General features: G+C 39.5%; 1 pseudogene; it reads left to right on the top strand.

Moving 5' to 3' along the window:
* Positions 1–356: 356 nt before the first annotated feature.
* Positions 357–1754, top strand: LOC112859279 (elongation factor 1-alpha 1 pseudogene; annotated as a pseudogene).
* Positions 1755–5336: the final 3582 nt, after the last annotated feature.

Below are 5336 nucleotides of genomic sequence, written 5' to 3'. Positions count from 1 at the left end.
TTAACTTTAACAGAGAATATGCCCATGCTAGATTACTAACCTTTCCTTTTATATCTTATTTCCTAAAAGCTCTTTTTATAATTTCTTCTAGTCTTTAAGCAATCTTTATGAAAGATATTAAAAATAAAGTGATATAACAATAATAATAACAATAATAATAAGTATGCTTTCCTTTTTAGAGAAAGAAAAAATGTTTCAAATTTCATAAAGGTGAACAGAATATAATTATGCTATCCATGCATCTTTCATAGGGATCTGTTTATTTAAATTTTTAAAAATAATAAAATGAGCTTTTTCATACAGCTTTGCTGCCAGACCACAGGTGACATAAAAACCACCACTAATCCTAAACCAAAATGGGAAAGGAAAGGACTCAAAGCAACATGTTTGTCATGGATATATACATTCAGGCAAGTCTATCACTACTGGTCATCTGACCTATTACTGAGGTGGGATCGACAAAGGAACTATAGAAAAAATTGGAGAAGGAGGCTGCTGAGAAAAAACCCTTGCAAGCATGCCTGGGTCTTGGGTAAACTGAGAGCCGAAAGTGAACATGGTATCGCCATTGATATGTCCCTGTGGAAATTTGAGACGAGCAAGCATTATGTGACCATCACCAATGCCCCAGGACACAGAGACTTCATCAAAAACATGCTTGCAGGCACATCTGAGGCTGACTGTACTGTCCTGCCTGTTGCTGCAGGTGTTGGTGAATTTGAAGCAGGTGTCTCCAAGAATGAGCAGACCCGTGAGCATGCCCTTCTGGCTTCCACACCTGGCTGTGAAACTCCTACATGTTGGTGTTAACAAAATGGATTCCCTGAACCACCCTACAGAAGAGATACTGAAACAGAAGAGATATGAGGATTGTTAAGGGATCAGCACCTACATTAAGAAAATTGGCAACAATCTGGACATAGCATTTGTGCCAATTTCTGGTTGGAATGGTGACAACCTGCTGGAGCCAAGGGCTAACGTGCCTTGGTTCAAGGGTTGGAAAGTCACCCGTAAAGATGGCAATGCCAGTGGAACCACACTGCTTGAACCTCTGGATTGCATGCTGCCACCAACTCATCCAACCAACAAGCCCTTGTGTCTGCCCTTCCAGGACGTCTACAAAATTGGTGAAATCGGTACTGTCCCTGTGGGCCCAGTGGAGACTGGTGTTCTCAAACCCAGCGTGGTGGTGCCCTTGCTCCAGTCAGCGTTACAACTGAAGCAAAATCTGTTGAAAGGCACCATGACACTTTCCTGGTGACAACGTGGGCTTCAGTGTCAAGAACATATCTGTCAAAGATGTTTGTCATGGCAGTATGGCTGCTGACAAAAATGAGCCACCATTGGAAACAGCTGGCTTGATGGCTCGGGTGATCATCCTGAACCATCCAGACCAAATCAGTGCTGGATAGGCACCTGTGCTGTGTTGTCACACAGCTCAAATTACCTGAAAGTTTGCTGAGCTGAAGGAGAAGATTGATCATCATTCTGGGGAAAAAGCTGGAAGATGGCCCTAAGTCCTTGAAATCTGATGATCCTGCCATTGTTGATATGGTTCCTGGCAACCCTGTGTGTGTTTTGAGAGTTTCTCTCCTCTGGGCCGTTTTGCTATTCATGACATGAAACAGATGGTTGCTGTGGGTGTCGTCAAAGCAGTGGACCAGAAGGCAGCTGGAGCTGGCAAGGTCACCAAGTCTTCCCAGAAAGCTCAGAATGCTAAATCATATTATCCCCAATACCTGCCACCCCAATAGTAACAGTGGGGGAAGAGTGGTCTTAGGACTGTTTGTGTCAATTGGCCATTTAAGCTTGATAGAAAAGACTGGTTAATGATAACCATGCATCATAAAACCTCAGAAGGAAAAATGATTTCTGAACTGTGTGTGTGTGAGAGAGAGAGTTTTAAGTTACTAATTTTTAAAATCAGTACTTTTTTAATGGAAACAACTTGACTGAAAATCGTTTTACAAAATTTCAAGACCCATTAAAACAAATGCTTAATGAGAAAAAAAATAAGATGGGATTTTTGTTAATAAATTCTATTAATAATTCATGCTAATTAGTACCTTCAGTTTGTTTTCTATTCCTTTTCTGGAACAGTTAATATTCTCACGTTATCCCAAATAGGTGGACAGCAAATGAAGCTTTAATGACTTTTTCCTAACATTATTTTGTTATTAAACAGGCTGCCTACTCAGAAATCTGAAATAAAATGTCACCATGGTTCAGAATTGGAAGCTCAGAGGAATTCCCAGGAAGGTTTCTTTCACATGTGCTTCTCCAATGGAATTTTAGGAACCATGCCCAACTCAGTTCCTCCTTCCCCTTAAGGTTTATTGCAAGATTCAACTTTGTCTTAGAAAACAAAGATGCAGGTGTTAGAAGCCAAGTCAGGTCAGAGTCAGGAGTTACCCTTGCTAGGACTCAAGTCAGAACATTTCTTCTGAGTTGTAAGGAATTCATTCAGTGTGAGCTTCAACTAAACATAAGTGAAGAATAGAATGTGTGGTTATTTGGCTAGCATACAACACTTTCACCAAGAAGGTTTAGATCATCGAATTAAATTCATTAAAGCCATAAAGGTCCTGATTTCACTAAATGTGCTTAGAGAATCTGATGTGTATGCTCTAGGCACCAGTCTAGGTGATAAGAATGCAATGTGAACAGGTCAGTGTGGACCTTATGTTCACAAAGCTCAGGGGCCATTGGGGACTATAGGCATCAAATGATAATACAGCAGGATAAGCTGTTCATGGAAGAAAAACTCCCCAGCTAAATTTTGAGCTGTCAGGAAAGGCTGCAAGTATACAGTACATAAGCTGAGGGACCTTGGTGATGAATGGAGCAAGTCAGCTGAGTTATTGTCATGTGATTGATACAAAGCAGCATGGCAGTATCCTAAGATATGAGAGGAAGTAAACTGGAGTAATTTTGCCCAGGTATGGGTGGGAAGAAATGGAAGACAAAGACCAGAGACAAGATCCAGTAGGATCTTGTCCGCTAGGACAAGATCATGAAGTTCCTCATAAACCATGCAAAGAAAGAGTTTGCACTGTTTTGAAAATAATAGGAAATAACAACAAGCAGGTGAATCATGGGCTAAGATTTACATTTTAGGAAGACCCCTTTAATTAGAACAGGACCAAAGAGACAAAGCGAAGACTACTGAAGGAAAATAGGTAAGGAATGAAAGAGGTTTAGAGGCATGGTAAGGGAGGTGAGAGAAGAGAACAACAAACTTGAGAAATATTTAGGTGGCAGTATTAATACAATTTAGTGATTGATTAGCTTGGAGTGAGAGGGAAGAAAGAAACTCATGTTCCATTTTCTGTCTTAAGTGATTGAGTGATATATTTACTGAGAGAGAGATCAAGGGAATGGCAGTTCTGGGAGAAAGATTGGGTCAGAAACAATGGTGAATTTATGTCTGGAAGTTTCATTTCTCAATAGCTTTGAAACATCAACGTGAAGATGTCTACTTTAGGACTGGGTAAATAGTTCTGGACTTGGAGTTAAAAAAAAAACTTAGAACAGCTTCTCAGCCTTTTGGCTATGATCAAGTGTGAAAAAAAAAAAACAACATAGAAATTATAGAGTTCATAACATACTGATTTTCATCCTGCCCAACCCATGCTTTTTTTTTTTTTGGCAAAGGAATCTTATGGGGGAGAAAATATTATTGTTATATGTACCTGTATTTTGTATTCAATGTGACATTTATATTTTCCATTTCCTGCCTTGTGTCTCTTACCTAATTTTACAAAAGAGTTCTTCACTCATATGCTTACAGGGAATATTGATGATAGGATACACTAAAAATGCAACAGATTACTGGAGGTTCTTTAAAAAATATATTAATTATATCTTTCAAAATGAAGTCCCACAATTTTATGTGCTGCTTTTGAAATTCAAAAGTGATTCTAAAACATATGTGATATAATTTATTCCAAACATCTCTGAATTAGGCTTTATTATCCCTATTTTATAGGTAAGATAAATGAATCTCTGTAAGGTTAAGCAGTATGACTAGCATAACACAGGTCATTTGTGAATTGAGCTGGAGCAAAACTAAATATTTCACTCAAGTCCAGTGATTTTCTTCTTCTCTCTCATAAAGTTTTTTGTTGTTGTTTTTGTTTTCAAAGATATTTGACAGAAGGTTTAGGTTCGCTGCAAAACTGAGAGGAAGCTTCAGGATTTCCCATATTCCCCACCCGAGGCATGCACAGCCTCACTTATTGTCAACATGCCCCACCAAAGTGGGACATTTGTTAACTATCCAAGAACCTACACTGACATATCGTAACCACCCCAAGTCCATTGTTTATGTCCTGGTTTACTCGTGGTGTTGTATATTCTGTGGTTTTAGAGAAATGTAAAGTAACATGGGCCCATCATTACAGTATCATCCAGAGTATTTTCAATGCCCCCAAAATCCTCTGTGCTCCGCCTGTTTATCCCTTCATGCATCCCCAACCCCTGGTAACCACAGACCTTTTTTATTGTCTCCCTGATTTGGTCTTTTCCAGAATGTCATATAGCTGGAATTATATAGTATGTAGCCTCTTCAGATGGGCTTCTGTCCCTCAGTAGTACCCATTTAAGGTGACTCCATGTCTTTTCATGGCTTCCTAGCTCATTTCTATATAGTGCTTAATCACACTGCATCGTCTGGATGTGCTACGGAGTATTTATCCACTCAACTACTGAAAAACATCTTGGTTCCTTCAGGTTTTGGCAATTATGAATAAAGGTGCTCTAAACATTCACATGCAGGTGTTTGGGTGGACGTCAATTTTCAACCTCTTTGGGTAAATACTAATGTGATTGCTGGATGGCAAAAGGTATGTTTAGTTTTTGTTTTTGTTTTTGTTTCTAAGAAACCGCCAGCTGTCTTTCAAAGTAGCTGGACCCTTTTGTATTCCTGCCAGCAGTGAATAAGAGTTCCTACTTCTCCATATCCTCACTGGCATTCGGTTTTGTCCGTATTACAGATTTTGGCCATTCTAATATGTATGTAGTGGTATCTTGTTTTATTTTGTTTTATTTCTTAAAAAAAATTTTAATGTGTATTCATTTTTGAGAGAGAGAGCAGGGGAGGGGCAGAGAGAGAAAGGGAGACACAGAAAACAAAGCAGACTCCAGACTCTGAGCTGTCAGCACAGAGCCTGATGCGGGGCTCGAACTCCCAAACTGTGAGATCATGACCTGAACCAAACTCGGACGCCCAACCAACTGAGCCACCCAGGCTCCCTGGTATCTTGTTTTAATTTGCATCTCCCTGATGACATATGTGGAACATTTTTTTTCACATGCTGATTTGCCATCTATATATC

This window comes from Puma concolor, chromosome F2, assembly GCF_028749965.1.
Source record: "Puma concolor isolate L17-30 chromosome F2, mPumCon1.1.hap2, whole genome shotgun sequence".
Classification (NCBI taxonomy): domain Eukaryota; kingdom Metazoa; phylum Chordata; class Mammalia; order Carnivora; family Felidae; genus Puma; species Puma concolor.
Note: the sequence above shows the minus strand (reverse complement) of the source record. Positions and strands in the feature narration are given on the sequence as shown.